The sequence below is a fragment of the Protopterus annectens genome, chromosome 8.part0 (assembly GCF_019279795.1).
Source record: "Protopterus annectens isolate FY-2018-M chromosome 8.part0, PAN1.0, whole genome shotgun sequence".
In the NCBI taxonomy this organism is placed as follows: Eukaryota; Metazoa; Chordata; order Ceratodontiformes; family Protopteridae; genus Protopterus; species Protopterus annectens.
Window position 1 is genome coordinate 282,955,638 of NC_056741.1, and position 25,100 is coordinate 282,980,737.

At 36.1% G+C, this 25,100-nt stretch overlaps 1 protein-coding gene across 2 annotated transcripts in view; it reads right to left on the reverse strand.

The window, feature by feature from the left end:
• Positions 1-21,270, reverse strand: part of HAPLN2 (hyaluronan and proteoglycan link protein 2) — a 242,970-nt gene extending 221,700 nt beyond the window's left edge. The window contains exon 1 of one of the 2 annotated variants that reach the window (XM_044079782.1): positions 21,201-21,270. The gene's annotated coding sequence lies outside the window, so the exon portion shown is untranslated. Of the gene's footprint in view, positions 1-3,285; positions 3,670-21,200 lie in introns of those variants that run through there. The other variant, XM_044079783.1, reaches the window with a different exon arrangement.
• Positions 21,271-25,100: the final 3,830 nt, after the last annotated feature.

The following is a 25,100-nucleotide window of genomic DNA, read 5'->3' on the forward strand; positions in this document are numbered from 1 at the left end:
TCACTACAACATGAGGTATGACAGAGTCATAATGGTAGTTGTTGCCGAGAGACCTGAGTGCATGTGTGATCTGATGAATCCTGGCACCAGAGAGGCAGCTTACCATGACTTTCTCCTTATATAACCTAGTGAGTGGGACATCCATGTGTCTCACTATGGAGTCGCCAATGACAAAAAAATTTGATTTATGAGTGTTATGCCTTAAGGGATTGGTACGTGAGACACTGGTGTTGATGTGTTTCTTGGGTGCTGTGGGAACTGTGTTTGTGGTAGCAGTCTTGTATTTTGGAAGTTTCTGGTGTTTTGGTAAGTTTTTTGAGAGAACCTCTGTATATGTTGATTTATGAGTTGGATGTGTACTATGTGTATGAGTAGTGGTACTATGTATATGAGTAGTTGTGGGAAAGTTGACAACCTCTACAGTGCTACTACTTCACATGCTAAAGAGCAGGGATTCAAGGCTCCTGGTATAGATACATCTCTCATACTCCGTATTATAGTGTGTAATTAGTAGAGGATTGTTAGTGTACATGAGGCAATTGCTACACTGCCTCATTACCGAAGCCAACAAGGCTGCCGGGAGAAAGAGGGGTTGTCCTGTTATCACAATGAGGTGCTTTCAGGACTAATCTAGGAGGTGTTCTGTAGATGGATGTTTCTGACGGGGTTTTTGGTGGATGATTTAATAAGTCACAGCTCACTAACAATACTTCTTTGACCAGAAATGTACTAAAGATGAGGACTACACTAATGTACTACAGCTGTATGTAAGGGAAAAATTGTCAAAATGATATGTCCAGCTATGGTGTACAATTGCACAGCAGTGCATGGTGCTGCATAAATTATATGTCCAGCTATGGTGTACAATTGCACAGCAGTGCATGGTGCTGCATGATCTGCAAGCAAGAAGAAACCTGCTCAAACATGGGGCTTAAATACCACAAACGAAAAACATAAAAAACTTTTAAAAAAGTTCAAAAGAACCAATGAGGGTGCTTAATCAAAGCCCTAGACCAATCACCCTTCACCAGACAAGTTCCTATCAGCACACTTCTCTCACAAGGGTGCAGAAGAGTCCCTATTAATCGAAGTTGTTTTGGAAAATAGGCTCAGAGCACAACAGCCAATGCAAAAAGACCCATATGCAGCAAACTTGTATCTGGACTATGCTACAGCTGCTAGCTACACTAATTTAGGCAGGAAACACTGGACAACGATTTAAACAGCAGAAAAACAGCAAGGAGACACTAAAGAATGTTTTAACCAGCAAAAAATCCATTATTTAAAACACTGCTTGGTGGGAAAACAGAACAAACAGTACAGATGCCTAGCAAACATTGAAAAGCAGCAACAATTACTTTGCAATCAGTGAAAATAGCTGATTTTATAACAGAGTGGGAGGGGTGACTTTTTTGATTTCTTACAGAATATTGTCCACCTTTCTAATTTTGCTTCCATTGTTTTAGCTTGTATTACATATTACTTTATCAACCAGTTTACCTATGCCAGGGCACATTGTATACCTGTACTTTAGCATATAAGTAAGTCATTAACATCTGCTTAGGAAAAGCCATACTAAAACCTTTTTTGCTGTTCTCCACTGGAGCATAGGTATACTTAATATTTTGTAAACTTTCTTTTGCATTTTGTTTCATTGTAATAATGGAAAGCTGATGTTAACTATGTGTTGCTTTTTGGGATATATATATATATATATATATATATATATATATATATATATATATATATATATATATATATATATATATATTTATTTATTTTTTGTCTTTGCCCTACTGGCCTTGGTTGTATCTGAAAAGGGTGTCCAGACAAGTTGACTTATGTATTTAAGAAAGTATAGATAAATAAACAGTTATGGACAGCATTCTTTATTATTCTGTATTTTGAAATAATTTCAGATCCTACTCTGCAGTGAAAGCATACATTTTAATAACAGGCAAACAGAAACATTTATTTCAAAAGTGATTGTTCCTAACCTAATTTTCAAAAACTGGGATCATAATTCTACTAACAGTTGTACATGTGGCTTTGAATGGTGGAGTGCTTAGTATTGTATCAGTCATTATATATGACAGCTCTGACAGCTGATGCAGAGGCCTAAATCTCTGAGCTCTGTGCCCAGGTTTAATTTTTTTCTATCTCCATTTGCCTGCTGGGTGTCTCTGAGCAAGTCACCTAACCAGACAGCGCTCACATGTCTCCCCTGGAAAGAGACAGCCTGTCCAGTGAACCTACCTGGTCAACAAGTAGGTAAAATAATAGCATATAGATTGACCTCCTCTCTCTCTGGACATGACATTAGGAAGCAATGTCCATCTAAAGTTCCTTCTGCCCAAGAGCTGATCTGAGGTTACAGTTCCTGCCCAAATTAGCAGTAATTGGTGTCTCTTCACATTGAATCATTCAGTGAGATACCCAAAACTTTCAGCCATTCTGTCACTGATCTTTTTTCACTATCCAGGCTGTCAGCAAAACAAAGTATGCTACTGATAATCCATCCCTATCATTCATGCTGTGAGAAACAGAAACAACTTTCTGAATCTCTTTTTGTCCACACAATTGATCAGAGTAATTTCCTATCCAAACATACATAGTATCTCTCTCTCTCTTTCTCTGACATCCTACACATCTTCTCAGCAGTTGCTACCACATGCTGGAATGTAATTAATCAGACAATATTGAAAAAAAAAATCCAGTGGTGTGACAGCAATTAGATTCTTGTCATAATCACAAAGTGAATTAGTTTTTTTTTCTCCTACCAATCTTAAGGCAGTCTGTCATTCATGACATTGACTAATTCTGATTCATTTAGTTAACAAATTCTGCAGCTGCTGTAGTCCTGATATACCGGTCTGGGTATCTCGATGTTAGTGAAGGACATAAGATTCTGCAGAAATATCGCATCTCATCTCATTTATGTTATGCATCATTCCAGTGACCCACCACTACAATATCCTAGCTCTACCACCCTATGCCACACCATAAATATTTGTACAGCCTCGTGCAATAGTGCTGATTCCCAGTAAGTCATGAATCTCACATCACGTGATTACTTCCTAAAACAATGCTCTCTATCATACAAGATACAAATATCAAGCCTCATTAAAATACGTAATTTGAGGTAAATTGCATTTTGCTGCATTGCATCAGATATACAGACTATATCTCTTTGTCATAAGCTAATGAAACTGGACAGTGTTTTAAAATGTTATAAATTAAGTAAAAAAAAACATTATCATAAACTTAAAAGTGGACTGTACTCACCTAGATAAATTCTAGATCTTCTTGTAAGGTGTTTGATGCTGCAGAATTACATACAAAAATGCTGGACCTAACAAATCATGAGTGAGATAGCTATAACTTATGTTTTTTGTCTGTTCCTTCTCACTATTCCTTGGGTTAATGAAGAGAATAAAATCTGGCTGTGCTGTTGAAGTGTGCATGACAGAACAGTTACTGTTGTGAAACTTTTTGCTGCAGCAGACTGTGGAACAGGAAGACGGGAAGCAATGAGGTTATGGGGGTGCACTGTTCATTGAAGAATACAAAGACCCAGACTTTCTTTTTGTTTTTCTTTTCTTTCTTGGCTAGGTTGAAAGGAAATATGGGAGCAGGATAAATGCAGAAGTTAGAATTTTGCAGTCCTGATTACATAAATAACTGAAAGTTACCATTGCATTTGGAAATCCAGCAGTGATTTGTAGTCTAGGTAATCATGTATTGGCTTTTCATGTTGATGAGGGTGAACCACAGACAGAAAGAAGAGAAGAAAACAAAATGTACACCCTTGAAAGGGAAAATAGGTGATTTCATTTTTCAATGAGCTTATATTTTTCATAAGCAATAAAATAAATATTGCTTTTCTTACGCTTTTAAGAATATTTTTCATTTGCTTAGCAGCATTGCTAAATGATTCAATAAACAGCAGTCCAAAGGAATAATCTGAATTTATGTCAGGCATCTCTCTGATGTTGAGCTATGTGATGAAGGTCAGAACACAAGTTAAACTGATGTACATGAGTATAGTACATTACGAAAGGTGAAATGTAAGATTTAGGCACACTTATTCAAATGCAGGGCTCTTATAGGTATCTGCTATATATGCCATTCAGAGCTGAAAGGAAATGCTGCTTTCCAGATTTTATCAGACTGAATGGCACTTGTCCAAGGCAGCCAGTGCTGACCAAATTTAGGTAAAGCATGTTGTGATACTGAATAAGAAGACATGACATAATGCGTGACATCCTTTTATTCACTCCAGCAAAAAAAAAGTACAGACAGTGAAACAGGAGAGGCCCACTTTTAGTTCTCAGGACAACATTCACGGCAGTCATACCTTAGGGTAACAAAGGGATCATACAGTGGATGTAAAACTGCATAATCTGGAGGTTCAAAGATCCAGCAAATAAATAAATAAATGAATCAACAACATCATTAACTTCAGAGCAAGTGGGACTGCCGAAAAGATCTGATTAGGATTACAACCTTTTATAAGAGAGAGAGAGAGAGAGTGTATTACTTATTTGTTAATTATGTAACTGTAACTGAACAGATGCTTCATGTACCCATTTCAGTCATGATCCAGATATAGGACAAGAGAAAATGCAGCACATATGGACAACTCATAATATTCAATCAGCCAGCATACTTTGAAAGGTCCAAGAAAACTGGAGTAACAAGACTCAAATAGACATGCATGTGCATACTCAACACAATAAAATGGAGTTCATTACTAAACCCCAGACCTCTGACAACAACTTAGTTGTTTGAGTACATAGCCAATAGCTGGGTGAAAAGGAATGTGAGATTGTACCTGAAATAGTACGAGAAATGGTACACACCTTACTTCAGACTGCTGGAGGTGGTCCATGTAAATAATGTCATGTAGCTATTGCATTTATACCTTCATACCAACTCTGGTATTCACATTTTATATATCTTATGTATATACTGCATTTTGTCATTCACTCTGCATATAATGCTATGTGTTTATTGTGTTTACCCTGGACTGAGACTGAAATAGGTCCAAAGAGATCAGTGTTCTACCCTGGTTAACAAACTGAAAATAAATAAATAAATAAATAAATAAATAAATAAATAAATAAATAAATAAATATTTATCATTCATAGGTGTGGGACCACATTTACCCATATCAAGGGAGTGCAGCACTCTTACAGATCCATTTTTATGGGTTAGTTTCTTACTACCCTCGCAGTTGATAATATACCTGCAAACTTCCTAAAAATAGCCACTGAATCCTTATCCTACCCCATTTCTATTCTTATCAACCAGTCTGTTCAGGAATCCTATGTTCCTCAGCTCTGAAATGTTTCTCATATCATTCCCTTCCACAAAGGTGGTAACTCCTATGACTTCTACGACTACCGCCCCATCACCATCCTGTCTCCCCTTTCTAAACTTCTTGAGAAATGCATTCACACACAAGTCATGCAACTCCTTACTACTAATAACCTTCTCTCCCCCACACAACATGGTTTTCATCCTCACCATAGTACAACCACTGCTCTCCTCTCTTTTATACATCAGGTCAACCAGTACAGAAATGAAAACAACTTTGTTTCCACCATATTTCTAGACCTATCAAAAGCATTCGATGTTGTCTCACACCAAATACTCTTAAATTCCATAGCTGCCCTATTCTTTGCTCCTGCTACTATAGATTGGTTCACAAACTACCTATCCAACAGGCAACAGTCAGTTCTATGGCAAGGAGTTCTATCTCCCCAACTTCCAACAACCATAGGTGTTCCACAGGGCTCAATCCTGGGTCCTCTTCTTTTCTCTATCTTTACAAACAACCTTGCTACTGCTACCCAGCAAGCCTCACTCATACAGTATATAGATGACTTAGCACTTATCTGTGCATCCCCATGCCTTACCACCTTACAAAAGCTTACCCAAGAATCCTTTAGCTCCACAGAAAAATGGATGACAAACATCCAGCTTATTCTCAACCCAAACAAGACCAAATTACTTTTGTTCTCTCCTAATAAATCCAAACCTACCCCCCTCTCTTTCACCATCAACTCTATTAATGGCATTGTCATATCGCCAACTAGCCATACTAAACTCCTTGGGGTAGAAATAGATAACCTTTACTTTGATGTCCACATAGGCCATACTATTAAAAAGGTACACAAAAAAATGTGAACTCTCTATAGACATAAAAAATGCCTTACAGACAAGGCAAGAATCACCCTCGCCCAAACTCACCTTCTATCCACTCTGATGTATGCTACACCAATCCTAACTCAAACCAGAAAAACAGATCTTACCAAACTTGAGGCATGCCATAATAACATTGCTAGGCTTGCTAACAACTCTTCCTACAGAACCCATCATTGTCAGGCTCTAAGGGACTTGCAATGGCTAGAACTCCTGCAACTACTTAGTTAACAACTTCTCACAGCCTTTGGCATCCTCACTTACCCTGAAAAACCTCTTGCCCTAAATCACCTACTATCTCACTATTCTACCTCTCACCCTCTTTGGTCTACTAGCAAGTCTCTCTTTACTATTACTAGAGCAAATAACACCGCAGGGAAAGGACTATTTCCCCAGACCACAGCAAAAGCCTGGAATAATTTCCCTACTTCTATTACTTCTGCCTCCTCCACCCAGACTTTCAAACACTTAAACTTCATCTTACTAAAAACTGGACATGTCCATGTATCACATAATTACTCCTAGATTCCCCCTCTCTCCTTTACCGAATTCTTAGGATTACATCATTTGAATAGCTGTAGCCTATTAACTTGACGAACAAATAACACTAGATAATTTGTAAATATACTTGTCAGTACTATTGTATTTTTTAATGTTTCACTTATTTATAGTTTTATGTTTGCTTGCTTGTACTTCACCTTTTAATTATTGTTAATAGACTGTGGAGCTTTTCTCCCCGGACCTCCACTGTAAATGGACCTCTGTCCAGTTGGCCTATCCTGGTTAACAGATGTAAAATAAATAAATAAATAAAATAAATATTCAGAAAGACCCGGCATACTACATATGATTCATATTGCAAATCTGAGACCATCTCAATTTATCATCTAGTTTGATACCATGTACAAGTGAATGTTATTATTCTGTTTACTTGTTTATTGTATTATGTGGTAAGGAAGAAATAGTATTATAAAGAAAAACAAACAGCAACTTTACTTTTACTCTGTATATTCAATATTACCACTTATATATTCTCTTTAATGTGCTGTTGAGAGATACTAAAAAATCATTGAACTCAGAATGTCAGTGTTAAGAAGTACATATGGGTGCCAAAGGTAACAGCAGTTGGAAGTTTTGAGATATAAAGTGGCAAGCAACTGCTTATACTTTTGTTATTTGACAAATGATTTTTCAGAAAGCCACAAAATGTATGAGGGACAGATCAAAAATATGAATAATTTGAAATTCTGGGCAGTTGAGAATCACATTTTTTTCCATGATCACAGACAGAAACAACCCCTTTTGGCCACAACTTTTAACATTTGTTGTGGTGGTCTTTATGAATTCCCAGGACTGCAAAACAATTTCTGTATGACTGGTATTATTATGAATGTATTGAATGTTAGTGGTTAGTGAATTTAATTTGAACATGAACATGACAAGTAATTGAGTTAGGAGAAACATTTTAAAAATAGCAGAAGGGGAGAACTTGATATTATGAACTTAACACATTCTTTACTTTCTGCATGATTAATGTTGTTGTGTCTTTCAGCTTTTTCCCGGTTAGGGGTCACCACAGTGGAACTCTGGTCCGCTAATGATTGGCAGTAGATTTTTACATGCCGAGTTGCTGGCCCTAATGCACAACCTTCAACGAAGGTACACCCATTCACGCATGTCTCCACACAGAAGATGCTCTAGCTGAGAATCGAACAGGACAACATCTTACTGTGAGGCGACAATGCTACCACATGTTAAAAAGAATATATGCACTGTTTTTAAGCCTTAGACCTGTCAATCTCATAGTACCTGGTCAGTTTTTGCAGCTGTGGAGGTAGCTAGTGCAATGACTTCAGGACATCATTATCACACCTTGTGTTAAAGCTAAGATATCATGTAAGACTCCTGGCCCCTATCAGAGGTTGCCCAGATAATATTTTTTTGTCACCTGATAAGAGAGCGTATTCTCAGCTGCTTCATCCTATCCCTCTGGCTAATAGTCTTTTCTGTACAAGTATGTTCTTGAACTCCTCTTGCCAGTGGTGCAGACAGATATCCTGCTTCTGCACCGTTAGCTGAAACCTGTTCCACCTTTTTCCTTTCTATCGGTTCTATGATTTTTGTTGCTGGAGTACACTCTAAATATATTTCTATTGCCTCCCAATCCTTTGTTGAGAATAGGAGACAGAATATTTGTAGCAATTGTGGTTATTCCATGGATCAGACTAGTGGCTGAATTAAGGTGTTATTTCATAGAACATCTCCATCTGCACAGTTTCCTTGCAAAGCAGACTTTTGTTTTCTCTGGCCATAGCTGAAAATGACCCAACTACCTCAGTTCATATACCTGTTTATTATATAATTACCTGCATAAATTCCTATATTGCATTTTTAAAGAGTTCTCCATTGCTATCTGTACATTCTTTTCTTTTGCATGTTATTATGAACTTGTTTAGGGAATGTCTTGCTGCATGTCAGTGGCTGGTAATTTCAGTATCTATTACTGTTTAAAGTTGGTTCTCTTCCTTACAGTTTATTAGTTTTTATGCAAATCCTCTTGACTAAGCAGTTCATGTATAAAATACATTTTAGTGTTAGCTTATATCTAAAACAAATGACACAGAAACTACTTACAAAGTGCCAAAAGTATTTTTGATGGGAGGCAAGACACCCTGCACCCCCTTACTGAGGAGCTCATTCTCCCTAATCCCTTACCTACATATACTAACTCTTGAGATTGCAGGAGAAAATAACTGTTTAAGTTGTATTTTTCCATTCTATCTTTCCCCTTGTCTGTTGCACACAACTGTATAAATCAGGACACCGGCAACTGGAAGAATCAATGCACATGTATAAGACACCTGAGCAACTATAACTCAAGTAAAAGAAAACAGGCAACAGGTCTCGAGGATTTGAGTTATGAAGACATAAAATGAATGCCTCACCTTACTATGCAAGGTATTACTTGAGAAATCAAGATAGTTGAATAACTTTTTCAGAAGTTCTACGAATGACTCATTTGTTTTAAAGCACTGAGTCTGGAGTTTAATGCACTGGTAACAGTATATATTTTTTTATCCCACAAGAACACATAGACAGACTGTGAGTTATAGCAAAATGTAAAGATGGAAACCTAATGGTGAAAAGGAGACAGACTAGTGGAAAAGAAATGAATTAAACATTTCCAGTATTACTCAGGTGGTGTTACAAAAGTTGATCATTTAATTTGCCATGCTGACTTCCTGACCAGGTCATCTCATATTGCAGTAGGACCTTAGCTCTGTCAGGAACCTCTGATGAGTAGCTGTCTATTTAATGATTAATTTGGGCATAATGTGTCCACATGCACTGAAATATTGATGTATGGAGCTTTTTTCCCTGTGCCACACTAGAAAAAAGGGTTGTTTTTGCTGACCCAGTGGAACTATCCCGGTATTCAAATATAGCTTTATTTTACTAAGCAGTACCTAAAAATGGTCAGTTGTGGTCAGTGTACCACCCTGGTAAACAAATATAAGATACAACAAAATAAAATAAATAAAAAAGTCATGCATATATATATGTGTGTGTGTGTGTGTGTGTGTGTGTGTGTGTGTGTGTGTGTGTGTGTGTGTGTGTGTGTGTATGTTAAATGGTACACATTTGTTTTTAATTTTGCTGAGATTAAAACATGCTAATAATGCCTTCACAGCAATTTTTAAATGCAGCTGTGCATTTCTCTGTAAGTGTGTATATGTTTGTGGATGCATCTGTGATGATAAGTGAAAAATGCTACTAGAGTGCTTGTAAATATTGTGAACTTCAGGTATTGCCACTCTAAAACTATTGTATGTGTCAAGATATTGCATAATCCATTGCATTTCCTACAATTCACCCTGGTGTATTTGAGATGACCAATTTGTTAACATTGTATCTGTTCAGCTGCCATGTCCTACAGAATAAAAAATAACTCATTTGACTAAAATGCAGGTGTATCCTGACATTGCTAAGCTTACCAATGAATATTACTAGTAACAAGTGGTGCACATCATTACATTGTATCAGAACAGGATCTTCTCAATGAACAAAAAATGAAAATGCCATTGCAGTTACAAAACCATGCCAACATCTGAAGGGAATCTGCCAAGTACAGAGATGACTACTGGACAGATAAAAAGCCATGTTACTACACAGAGATATACATTTATCAAAATGACTCTGCTCAGCACAGAAAAAAAATTGTAAGAATGTCAAAATATAACCTACCAGCACCATTTGATTTCTCATTTGGCTGGCCTGCCTGTAGACAGAGGTTCACACAATTTCACGTCAACCAAATTAAATAAAGAAACAGACGAAATCCATATGAGTACCATGTTGATTTCCATTACTTATAAGTCAATAATTAGTAAACTCAATGAAGTTTTTGTGCCAAAACGAAATAAAAATATACAGTGTATATAACGTCTCTGTTCTGTGTACATAACTATGCTTAGTTTTGTTTTTGTTTCTTACATTTTGCATCTCTTTGCATTCTCTGTTTTTTACTGTACTTCAGATTTTAATTTTATACTTTTACATTTCCTGGGCTGAGACTGAAATTGGTCATTTGTGATTGGTGTTCTACCTCCGTTAAAAAATTCAAATAAGTAAAAAATGGTATGTTTCACAGAGGGTACCAGCCAAAGATGAATTTGTTAAAGCTTTTGTAGGTGACTGTATAAAATGACTGAAAAACCAAGGATTTATTCAGAGACAGAATCGTGATTGAGCTGGCTGATGTAGAAGTATCTCAGAAGTTAAAGTTACACTGACTTTAGAAAATACAGTACATATTGCCAGAGAGTGGTAGCAAAAAAGGTAAAGTGCTAATTTAAATATGATAAATCATGTGTGTGAGGTCAGTGACAGGGTATAATTGGGGTGGTTCGGGCAGCTGACCAGGGCCCACATCTGCAGAGGGTCCCAGTGCTAGCTAGAAATTTGTTTTTAAAAGTTTATGTTACGTTACATTCAGCACTGCTAATTCATTTTAGTTAGCTTATCTCCTGAACGTAACAATCATTACAAAAGCTTGCTCATTTTTAGTACCCCCCCAAAAAAAATTGTTAAATGACAGACACTGTAAGTATTTACGACTGTATACTCTTAGTGTCTACCATTTATTTCCTTCACAGTCCATGCCAGTGAAGCTATTCAACTTAAGGAATTTCATTTATCTATTTAATTAATTATCTAACAAAATATGTGGGAATATGATCCTCTCAGAAACACTTTTACTATACCCATAAAACTTGCAGCTGTACAATCAAAATTACATTTTTTAATTACAAAAAATAGAAATGGTTAAGGGTTTTCATCCATTCAAATCCCTCTGGGCTTTCTTAGAACTATGTAAATAATATTACATAATTTCCTATATGCATTTAGAAAAATGTGAAAGTACAACAATGCATTTGAGAACATTAAAAAGGCAATACATCATAAATAAAACAATGAGTAAAATAACCAAAAACATTAACCAAATGATAGCTTCTAAAAGAGCACTATGAATTACTTAAAACCCATCACCTTATGTTTCATCGCACTGTTGATACCAGTACACTCATTAAACCCAGGTTTTTTGCAGCATCCAGTCTAAGTTGCCAAATCTATCCATCCATCCATCCTCAACCCCTTTTCCCATTTTCTCATATGGGGTTGGGTTGTCACTTCAACAGTGACAATCTTCTACAGCCAACTCCAATAATATTTACCAATCACCACCTCTCGAAGAAATGTCTATTTTTTTTTCCAAAATCAAAAACAAAAAAAAAAAAACATACAAAACCTCTTACATACCTGTATGTTTTTTGCAAGTGCACCTTTTTCATTAACATTACTTATGCTGTAAACATGTTGGTAAATATATTTTCTAAGGGGTAATTCAATTTTTCCAACATAAAAAGCATTACAGGTGTCACAGCAGGCCAAATAAACAATCCGCTGAGTATTGCAACTGAATCTCCCTGTTTTCTACAATGGTTCAAAAATTCAGTGACCTCCCCTTATACCTTGATATTAATATAAGGTCATTGATTACAATGCCCACATTTAAAGGTAATTGTTGTTCTACTGGAACCAATAACAGGTCCTGTTGCCTCTAATAAATTATTGACATTTGGCTTTCTCTTAAATACAGTTTTGTGTGAATCCCCAATAACAGTCATAGGTACCCCAAAATAATTAAAAAAAACTTCCCAATGCTTTCTTATTATAATCTAATCTATTTCAAATTTAAAGTGTATTGAATCACTAAGGGTCTTTCAAACCTTCTTTCATCGTTTGTACTTTTTTCATTCTTTATTTTGTCATTCATGTCTAACTCTAAGTACTTATTGTACTTAAATATGGGTCTGTAAGGACTGTCCCATTGACTAATAATGTCTTTGGCTACACTCTCAATCAAGTCTGTTGAGTAGCTCCTTTCCAAATACATTTCTATTAAAATATTCACCACCTGTTGAAATAACCCCTCATTGGAAATTAATCTTGGAATACGAATAAACTGACTCTTAATGATCCCTTTCTTTTGGTGAAGAGGTTGGAAACTGATAAAATAAAGAAAAATGACTGTATGTAAGTTTTCTATAAATGGCAGTAACCAACTTCCCACTATCATCCTTAAATAAACTTACAACTAGATAATTGGCCTTGTTGTAATTAATGGCATGAGTAAACCTTAAAAGCCCCATGGTAGAATGCAAATAGTCCACAAAGTACTGTAACTGGGGAATAGTCTCTGACCACAATAAAAGTATATTGTCCAAGGACCTGTAATATAGTTTACAAAACTGAAAAAAAAAATAGTGTAATTGAAAATAAAATTACGACCCAGTTCTATACTACACGATTAGCATAGATTTGGGGCACAGGCTGTACCCATGACAACACCATGTATGTGCATATAAAATTCTCCATCAAAGAACATATAATTATCATGCAGCACTATACATATGAATTCTATTATCAGTTGCTGCTCCATTACAGTCAAGAATTCCATTTTTAATTACAATGTTCTCAAACAGCTCTAAAACTTGATCATTGTTGAGTGACTGAGAACAATTTCTTAAAACAAAATGAATGATTTAAAACAATCAGTTGCACCTAAATTGTTTAACAAATCCCAGGAATCTTTCAAGATCTGTTTATCCAGCTGATATATAACTTTCAGTTTGCCATCAGTATATATTGCCAACAGTGTAGTTATTCACCCCCTAGTAGAACCAATAGAATGCAATAGGGGATCTTGAATATCACTATGAATTTCTGGGATCCCAGAAATAGATGGAATAATTGGAAATTCCATTATTAGAAACTGATATTCCATATTACCAATCTGTCCTTCCAATAACAAATCTTCTAAAAATGAATAAATGTTGTGGGAATCAACAATAATCTCATTTCTAGAGCCCATCTGATAGTTCTGGTCATTCCCCAATAAACATTGCATTCTAAGAGTCTACTGAATCCATTACAACCCACCCTCCCCCTTTGACTGGTTTCATAAATTGCAGTATTTTGTCTCCCATATATTTTTTTCAAAAGTTCTCTTTTTCATATGATATATCATATATATTTTTAATTTGTTTATCTTACAAAGAAAATGACAGGAGGTAGAAAGGTTAGGGGGTTGCAAATACTTTTCTTGTGAATACACCAGTGGGCATTTCTTTGAACTACCTTTATGAAATAATAAGCATAAAGTTAAATTCCTGGTGAGTAGTTTCCAATCAACCAGTGTATCAGCTATGTCAGATGGACCACTTGGAACAAAGAAAAAAAAACTTTAAAGAAAAGTTTGTGATATAAATCATTGTTGTTCAGTCTGCTGCACTTAAATATTATTAAGGTTTGGAAACAAGAAATTTGAACAGTACCTTTGTCACTTTCAATGTAATGATAATTCATCATCACCATCTCTCCTGCTTAAGTTTCATACAGATTCCCAGTTTGATTGTCCCTTTCTTGTATTGTGCGACTTAGTGTGTTGTCCCTTGTCATTCCATTTGGACTACTTCATTGACTGATTGGCAATTCTCTCTAATCACCACAGAACAGGTTCTTCTTAAGGAGACACTTTATGTAATGGCTACTCATTTTGAAGAGAATACAGCCTTGCTGTTGACTCCATGTTGTGACCACTATCCCAAGCTCATTTCCCTTTGTGTCCTGGCAAAGGATAAACATTGTTCATTTGATAATCGCTTTCATCTCTATCCAACTTTGTATCACTCCTATGTTTGATAGTTACCATATTTGTTCAAATTTAGCAAAACTCTCCTCAAATTTCTTATGAAACCCTTCAAAAAGCAAATATTTGGTAACAAAATTGATAAGTGTTGCTATTTCTTGCCAAGATTTGATCATTTTTCTTTCAATGTCTTTAACAAGTAGCCTCATGTATGCACACCCCATACTATCAACAAATTGGGTTAGTTCCACATGCAAGACAGAGTCAGTCTTCATTCCATTATGAAATTTGCAACTGCAGTGATTTACATTTGTACAATATTTTGTCCAGTCTATGTACTTGATCATTTAAAGATTCATACGTGACATCATTTGTCCTAGATGTTCCATCAATCCCAAAATTCTAGTCAAGCCACTTGTTGACAGAGACCAAGTCCCTCTACACTTCCTCATTCAACTTGGTAACATTTAGATCCAGATTACCTGCAGTGGCTTGTTCATGGTTGACAATAGTGATTCATATAATTTGTAGTTCCAGGCAAAACAATGAGGATTTCAGGTTTTTAATGGGGAGTAGGATTGGCTGTGGATGAATGCAGCATAGATTCTCTTTATTGGGCAGGTTAAAGTGTGGCTTTATAGGACTAATGTGCATTTGTACAAAATACGTTAAGATCTTTATTCTCTGCCTAATATTTCTATGAAGCAAAGTTGAAATGTTCCCTGATTTCATAAAATGTGAATCTGTGAATCATAAGTTTTTGTGGCAAATCCTTGAGGATTTCAGTCACTAAATAAAGGGGAAGGTCTGGCTGTGGATGAAAGCAATTATCCTCTTCTCATTTCCTCAGTTTAAAGTGTGGCTTTATAGGACTGGTGTGCATTTGTATGAAATAAACTTGAAACTTTATTTTCTGCCAATTGTTTATGTGAAACAAAGTCGAAACCATTCCTGATTTCACAGAATATCCATGACTTGGCCTCACATTTTTGGTCTGCATTCACTGATGGGGAACCTAGGTGTGGATAAAATTAACTTACCATCGTATTTGCTCAGTTTAGCATCTGGTTTTACAGGAAGAGTGTGCATTTCTATGAAATGCATTTGAATATTTTTCTTATGGTAACTGTTTGTTTATTATTTATTTGAAACAGAGTTGAAACTGTTTAAACTGTCCCCAGCCAAACATAGAAGCCTGGAGTTATTAAATGATGATGACAGATATTTAACTTTTCAGACTTTATAGCTTTCATTAAATGCATGCCTATACCAAAATATGCTATTCTAAGTATAAAAGAGCAATATTTAATATTAGTCCCTGATTTTGGGCCTTTTTGTTTTGTTTTGTCACTGTTTTTCAGCTAAATGATTGCATGATTTTTTTTATTACAGTCTGATGAGATGTTTATGATAAAAGTGGCTATAACTGCTGGGTGGGGATATAACCTGTTTACTTATGAAAGTAACTTACCATCTGGTTGTTTCTTCTAGTTACTGTTCATGTGAAAAAAATAGACATTACATAGCTTTCAACTGTTTCTGATTTTTTGAAATGCCCCAGATTTTGCATCAGATGTTTGGTGTGTTACTCATAAAATTTGTACATTCCAGTAGATCATTGGTGACTCCAGTCACTAAATAATGACAGATGTTTGTGTTTTGGCTATCATATTCTTCAGAACATGCTTGCTACCAAGTTCTTAATTATATGTAAGAACTCTGTCTCTAATTCTGGGTCCCTGTCATTCATTATGTTTTGCCTTTACCCCTATTTTTGTGCAAATAGGTTAAGAAGCATATTTTTTTCTCACAGTCAGATGAGGTATATATACAACAAAGTGAATACAACTGCTGGGTGTGGGTGTCAGTTGTGTGTGGATGAAAGCAACTAAACCTTTTGTTTGCTAATTTGATGTTCTCAGACTTTGTGGGACTAGTATCCATTTGTGTAAAGCAAGTTGGAAAACTTAGTGTGGCCTTTTTTTTAATCACAGTTGGTAAAAACTGTGACATACAGCTTATTATAGTTATTATCACTCACTCACCTCACCTCATGTTAACTGCTTCAGCATTTCAGCCAGTCTGTAAATACAATATCAGCATTCCTTTTTTGATACTGCTGCAAGTGATGGTTATGGACATTTCTTGGATTATAATGACAATATTTCAACTAGCCTTAAATCAGAAAGGTGAATCCAAAAGTACACAATTATTTATGCATGTTCAAAAAATGTTCATGTGGTGAGGGGATCTGGTTTAAAATTCACTCAGAGCAAAAGACAAACTTAGCCCACCACTGTGAGATTTAAAATTCAAAATTAATAGCAAGTTTAAAAGGAGACGTAGTTCTGGCCAAAGTAAGTGAATGCAATAAGAGCAGATTGAGTACAAGCTTGGCAAATATATGAGATGGGAATGTTATCAAGCTAAGTCTGAGCAATGTGCTGCAAGTAACAGAACATATGAGAGATCTAAGAGACTGTGTCACTTTGCTGACATTTACAAGGCAGTTAATTAAGGAGGCATCACTAAAAATAAATCTGAAAATAATGTTCATAGAGCATTTTCTTGAGTATAGTCATTACTGCATCTGATGTTGAAGTAGACTGGCAGGATAAAATTACTATTCAAGGCACTCAAGAGACTTTCAAGACTGACACAGGTGCCAATTTTACTCTAATATAATGTGCTACACATCAGGCATTTTCTCAAAGTGTTCATAGTTGTATAAAGCAGAAACTGAAAATGTGTACCCTTCAAGAGATCTCAAGTACATTAGTACCCTTTTTAGCCATATCTGAGTAGAAGGGGAAGAAGTCTGAGATTTGGGTTTATGTGCTGCATGGTCCATAGAAAATAATCTGTTCAGCAGAGATGTGGCATATGCAATAGGCTTAATTTCTAGAATAAAAGAAGTCAGTTTACTTGTGTCTGCAGAAGTTGGTCCACTAGATGTGAACTAGTAAAAATTAATCTAAAACAAAATACAAATCCACATGCCTTGAGAACACACACACTGGAAGGTGCTGTTTTATATGCTGTCCACATCAAAGACAAAATTAAATAAATGCAAAGTCTTGACATAAATGAAACTGGAACTGACTGTGTAGTGTGCTCCACTGACACCAGAAATTAAAAAGATTGGTTATTAGTATGTTTTGCTTTAAGAAAGCTTGGTGATGCAGTTGTACATGGAAGTTTTTTTTTCTAACTCATCTGGCACCCTGTGCATCTCCTCAAACTGGTACCCCCTCAACTCAAAGTTAAGGAGCTAAAAAAATGCTGTCTTCACCCCAGCAACTAAAGCAAGCTTCTTGCTAAAACTGTTGCAAACAGAAAACAGATTATTACAGTTGTTGTCACTCACTCACCTTACATTATGTTAAGTGCTTCAGCATTTCAGCCAAGTTGTAAACACAGTATCAGCATTCCTTTTTTTTCATACTGCCCTCCCAGACTGTTGAAACCTGCTGATTGAAGTCCCTAAAATTTGGTCCCAGGGCAGCTGCCCTTAGCTCCAATCTAGTTATGGCTCTGCTTTTGACACTAGAAGATAGCATCAAAGTTTGCTAATGCAAGACTATTTCCATTTTAGATGCTTCCAAATGGTTCTGGCAAATAACCTCAGACAAATAAACCCCCAAAAGCTGACAATGCTCATTATTCCAAGGGAAGGTTTTGTTTCAAAAGGTGAAACTTTGTTATAACCTTGACATCTGAAAGATTTCAATGTAAAATTTCAAATTTACTTAATAGGCTAGATAATGTTGTTGTTATGCATGACATATTAGTCTTTGGTCCATATGACAATGTGAGGTCATGCCAGCTATGTCAGAGAAAGTAGGGCAGTGGATGTGTAAAATATGCCAGCATAGTTAGCTGGAACTTTGCAAATAATTATATGTCATTTGCATATCAAACTGATTTGCTCAGATGTTTATCTTGAAAATATATGTGTAAAGCCATAAAGATTGTATCTTACAGTTTTGATTGCAGCTAGAGACAAAATGTCTGTGAAAACCAGGACTAGGAATCTTACTGTATCATCCTTAGGAGTGAACTAATTGCTACCCTGGAAGGGTGGAAGTTTCTGTAATGTTTTTGTAGCTTCCAGATGCTATAACACACCTTAACAAACCTCTATGTGTGTGTAAGATAACACATATGTGCTAGATTCTGGTTCAGTTTCTAGTAAAGGGGGTAGTGTGATAACCAGAGTCAGATGACCAGATACATGTGATATCATTCTTTAATCCAGCACTGAAATTATGTTTTAATACTAGATAACACAGAAGTCTCAGTGCAGTCTGTTTGCAAAACTTGGCAAAGAAGGACCACTCACCCACTTCATCTTTACCTTCCCTAGTAAGTGACATAGGGGAAAATAATTCTTTAGATCAGTCAGGAAGATATAGTGAGATTAGTTAAGTATTGTTATCTATGTAAATCATTCCATCTGTGTTATTTTTAATATTTCCTTTGACTGAAGCTCAGGTGTTTATTGTAAATAGGAATTTAGTATTGTTATGTTCTTTTATTATTTGTTATCAAATATATTTAAACTTTTCATTGTGGCTGGTCTTTTAGAGAATATTTTAATCTTTCAGAGTACTTATATTTATTTGGTGACACTGTGGCTACTCCTGAAAGCCCTGCTGCATTGGTCAAACACTACCATTTGTATTACTATTAATTTTACTCAGTATAATTGGGTACCCTTGTAAGAGCCTTAGAGTAGCTGATGTTGGAGTGTTCTGGTGTCAGTATCTACCTTACAGTATTGGCAAAGGGGCATAGCTGCTAAATCTGTGCCAGCCTTTCCCAGGTGTGCATGTGAAAATTAAATCTCAAAGAGTGTGTGTCAGCCACTTGGAGCAGGGACACAGAGCACTGGTTTCACAGATAGGATGGAAGAGGACTTGACTTGGAACACTTGGCTGAGGACTCAACTCTACAGCTGTGTCAGTGGGGATTCTTACTAGTGGCCTGGTGAGAGAGAGGGAAACCAAGCTCCAGGACAGGAGTGTGTTCCTATATGCTGTTAAGGGAAATTGTGCTTAATGCAGACAGCAGCATCTGGAAATACTGTGTGTATCTATTTTTGCTCTATGTGAATGTCCCTCACCGGTGTCTATGGTGAGGATTGAGACTCCTTGATTACTGGCTCAGAGCAGAGACATCACAGTCCAGATAAAAATATATGTGATTTGAATTTAGAAGGAATGCTTCAGACTTTCAAAAATTCTGAGTTAAAGTTAAACTGGAACCAGTGTTGTTTTAATAAAACAGAGCTTCAGTACTTTGGTAAAAGCATAAGTGCTAATGGAAGCAAAGTCAGAGCAATAGCCAAGTTCCAAGAGCCATCTTGTGTGTCTGTGTTAAGAGAAGCCCTAGGAATGACTAACTATTTTTTTGTACCAGACCCATTATTTGTGCAATGCCCTGTAACAGATTTGCCAAAAATAGATGTGCCCTAGTCAAGAGGAATTAAATCCTACTGATACTGTTTTGTCTAGTTACTGTAAAAAATACTAACGCTTCTTTACAATAACCTGTCTCAAAGTTTCCTTTGCATTGGTTCTAATTCAGTTTCTAGTTCCTGCTCTGGCAGTCTTCAAATGACAAGGAGTGGTCAAGAAATGAAAATGCCAAATAATTTCCAAAGTTGGGATATAGTAACCGGTACAGATAAATAGCCACAGAATTTCTTGCTAATAATGTATTTTCAGATGTTTTCCAAATAATTGTATTGCTTGTATTCATTAACAATATACATTTGCAGTATCAGTGCAGTGTGTACCTCCCTATTTTCAATATCATAAAATAAGTGTTTCTATTAAGGAGGAAAATAAGATTAGTGTTTGTGTATACTGCGAATATGTACTATATACTGATTTAAGACAATTGTATGAAGCTGCCATTTTAAGACCATGCGTATCTCACAATGCTTTGCATTTCTAAGCATAGTGCCTATGTGCTCGAGACAACTGAAGTGTTAATATCATTTCTACTGAGCTGCAGTATTGTACAGAATAAAAACTGCCTATTTAAAATTTCCAAAAGTAACAATGAATATTACTAGGTAACCACTAATCTACAACATGGCAATATACTGGCTTAGTTTGAGGGATGGCTGTTTATGGTCTTTTTGATGGGTTCAATCCCACGTCCAAGGCTTAATAACTTTTCCTTTCACATTCAGTGATTTGAATTGGTAGACTAAAGCAGCTATGTTAAGGAAAACCTCAAATGTGAATATCACTGACAAGTATCAAAGAAAATAAGAACACATTTGGTAAGAGTATTCTACATAAGCAAAGGACATGAGGTATCCAATAAAGTTGCATAGAAAATAATATGCAAAATAATTTGACTAGTGAAGACTCCAGAATAATAAGTGTGATACAGAAACTGGGAAAGGATTTACACTCTGAAAAAGAGATCAGGCTTAAAAAATATCTCAGGATTAAAAAGCATGAGGATAAAGTGTCGGTCAGGCAAGAAAAGATACTAAAAATAACTTAAAGCTGACAAAGAAAAAACAAAAACATTGTTAGAAAAATTAATTTTTAAATCAGATGTTTGAAAGCCCAGTAATATAATTACATATATTACCTTTCATAAATACTTAGGATGGCATAAATTCATGCATCAGTATTTCTTTAAGGCAGCATTTAGGGAAACTCAGCAATAGCATTACTTGTGCTTTTCACCAATAAAAGCATTAGATGCAAAGTTCTGCTCAATATTTGTTATTTAAATGAATGAAAAGACTCTTACTGTTGAAAAGCTGGTGAGGCTGTTAAGCTCTGCAGCATGAATCATCTCACATTTTTACTCTCGTATTAGAAATCGACGATTACCTGATCACCTGGCTGAATAATCAGGATGAGAAAAACAAAATTACAGAAAAACATGAAAATTAAATATGGTTTAAAGATGCAGCTTGACAGCTTCTCGATGCCCTGAGAATTAAACAAGAAATGTTAATGTCAGGATTTGAACAATGCCTTAGTTGTGCAGTATAGTCATGTGCAGTGTGGTTTTGTTTATTTTCTTGTTTTCCTCTGTCTCTGATCGAGGGTAAAATTTACATAGGTTCAGTCAGAGATGGATGCATAATGCAGTCATTGTTTAATTGTTGTTCTGGAAGCTAGATAAACATAAAAAGCTAACTTGTCCAGTGTTTTTGTTCACTGGCAACAGGGAGAAATCTGACCAGCAAAAATAACCAGATGACATATTAAAGTGACAGTCATCAACAGCATAAAGAAAACAACAAATATACTAAAGCTTGATAAAAATGCTTGAAATATAATGTAATATAAGGTGCCCCTCCAATCTTTAATACAGAGAGCCACAAACATTAAGTATGTAGCATGCACTCAGAAGTGAATGTCGGGATGAGCTATTTCCTAGGGTTCAACACCATACAAGAGAGTGTAGTCATCCTATATAGGAAGCGGACCTATCAGCATTTGGCAACCTCATACATTCATTGTCTGTGAACTTTAATGTTGATTATTGTACATATCTTAGCTCTTTACCAGGACCTGGTTATGGTTATACCGAATTACTGGTGAGCTGTGGTGTGATTTAGAATGTAATAATAAGGTAAAATGATAAGCTTGGACAGACCTGAAGAGGATAAAATAATGAGGCTTTTTAACATACCCTCAATGTAACAGTTTCAGATATATTTTAATGATAAATGCATTCTTGGGACATTTTTGTAAGTGCAATAAATTACTCAAAAGTATTTATGGGATTTACATGAATGAACCTAAAAGAACCACCTGAGAGAACCCAGGGTGACAATAGGTGAATCATACCTCAGGCTGAAATGTATATCCTTTTATATACTATGTGCCTTGCCTATGCATCATCTTTGGGTCAAATTCAGGAAGCAGTTGTGTTGAAATAAAGCAAATGCACTCAGACTGTCATCATGAAAGTAAGATGTAATTTATAAAACCAGGCAATGAAAATGATTTTCATAAATTAAATGCTGCTTAGCTACATGGAAATGAAGATTGTTGCAAGCAGTGTTTTTTTTTCAAGAAATCAAGAACAAGAAGCATCAAGTTGCAATAAAAGAATGCAAAATGATAAACTACATATTCATTTATTTCCTTATTTTTTCATTTATTTATTTATTTACTTATTTACATTTGCTTGTAGAACATTGATTTAGATGGACCATTTTTGAGGATAAGCCCAGGGAAATGCAACCAAAAACAAAACTCACAAAACATTACATTGATGTTTACAGTAGCACAAACAATCTAAGAAATAATCTTAAAACAAAAGTTAATGAGTAGTGAAAGCAGAATATATGTTAACAGTCACACAGAAATTACTCAGTTTCTATACATGCTAATATTAGTTTTCTTCAACAAATGATACGATATTTAAAATATGCTGATCTATGTACATGTTGCTTATCTTTTACGAGTGATGACATGTTAACAGCTTGTTTTAATTTGTATGAAGGAATTGGGGAAGGGATATTAGTGAATGGAGAGAATGAACTGGGATTAGTTACAGTTAAGAAGAGGAGGAATCACAAAAGAGAGGAAAGGAAAGGGTCTGCAGAGTCTAAAGAAGATACTAATTTATGGTATCTGAGAAGAGTGAGCCAAATGTGGTACTGAGCTCAAGTTAGCATTCTCTTCTTATAACTTGTACAAATAGCTTCATTATGTAGAAATTGTTTAAATTAGTATGTTGATATTATAAGTGTACCTGATATAAGCATGGAAATATTTTCCTACTAAACACAGATTTCTCTGGATGCCACAAGCAAATATAAGTCATCCTTCAAAGTCATTGCTTCCAGGAGATCTCAGGGAGGTTCAGACTAGACATGGTAACCCTTGCATAAATAGGTGAGTTTTGCAGGCCCAACATGGCAGTACATGAGGGCTGAAGATAGCCATCCCATCTGAGACTAATGCATTTACAGCACTGACCATCCTGTCCGTAGTAATCTTACAGGCCGTGGGGATATAGTGTTGAGAAATGACATAAAATTTTAAGCTACATGAGTGTTATATGAAGAGTGGTGGAAAAGAAATAGGCAAGTGAGTGAATAACAAGAGGAAAGGGAAATCAAAATAAGCAAACACAGGAGATGATGTTAGAAAGGATAAGATTTAAAGGATGAGAAGTTTGAAGAAGGAATAGATAAGGGTTACCCAAGAATGGAAGAACAGTGGCAGCTCCAGTTCTCATAGAAATGTGATTTCAATAAGGCTTTTAAAGTGATGTGGGTATTTGATTTTATGGAGAGTTGGTGTGAGAGAGTTGCATTGTTTACAAATGTAGTAGGAGTTGAGTTGGTTGGTTAATGCATAGTAGGAATTTGTCTGAGGATTTGAGAAGTAAGAGTGGTACAGGATATGTACAAGAGTAGTGTGACATGGGTGAGGACTGCAGTGTGAGTGACAGATCCGTTTAAGGTGGAGGTGGGATTACATCAAGGATCAGCTCTGAGTCCTTTCTTATTTGCAGTGGTGATGGACAGGTTGACAGATGAGATCAGCCAGGAGGCCCCGTGGACTATGATGCTTGCAGATGACATTGTAATCTGTAGTGAAAGTAGGAATCAGGTTGAGGAGACTCTGGAGAGGTGGAGATATGCTCTAGAGAGCAGAGAAATGAAGGTCAGCAGGGCTAAGACAGAATATATATGTGTAAATGAGAGGGAGGGTAGAGGAATGGTGAGGATGCAGGGAGTAGAGTTGGTAAAGGTGGACGAGTTTAAGTACTTGGGATCAACAGTTCAGAGTAATGGTAAATGTGGAAGAGAGGTGAAGAAGAGAGTACAGGCAGGGTGGAATGGGTGGAGAAGAGTGTCAGGAGTGATTTGTGACAGACAGGTACCATAAAGAGTGAAAGGGAAGGTCTACAAGAGGGTAGTGAGACCAGCTATGTTATATGGATTAGAGACAGTGGCATTGACAAAAAGGCAGGAGTCAGAGCTGGGTGTGGCAGAGTTAAAGATGTTAAGATTTGCACTCAGTGTGACTAGGATGGATAGGATTAGGAATCAGTATATTAAAGGGTCAGCTCATATTGGACAGTTTGGAGACAAAGCAAGAGACGAGATTGCATTGGTTTGGACATGTGCTGAGGAGGGATGATGGGTATATTGGGAAAAAGATGCTAAGGATGGAGCTGCCAGGTAAGAGGAAAAGAAGAAGGCCTAAGATAAGGTTTATGGACGTGGTGAGAGAGGACATGCAGGTGGTTGGTGTGACAGAGCAAGATGCAGAGGATATGAAGAAATGGAAAGAGATGATCCGCTGTGGCGACCCCTAATGGGAAAAGCCGAAAGATGATGATGATTTGAGCATGGGAAAGATAGTATTGTGTCCTAAGCGAAGCCAGAGATGGGCATTTTCTGGGGTATATAAGATTTTTGTACTTGCTTCAGCTGAGTAAGTTTTACAAGTTGGGATATTCAACCCAGTTAAGTTGCCAAAATGCAGTAGTGTATTAATGGATGTAAATGATTGAATTATTGGCAAATTCAGTAATTTTACTATAGGTCTATTCAAGTTTAGTTTGTTGGGCTGATTATATTTTGATGAAGGTGAGGGCTGCATATGATGAAGTGAGTAAAAGGAAGGCAGATGTTAAGCATTTCCTGGCAGAGTCTGTAAGGAAGAGTTTGAC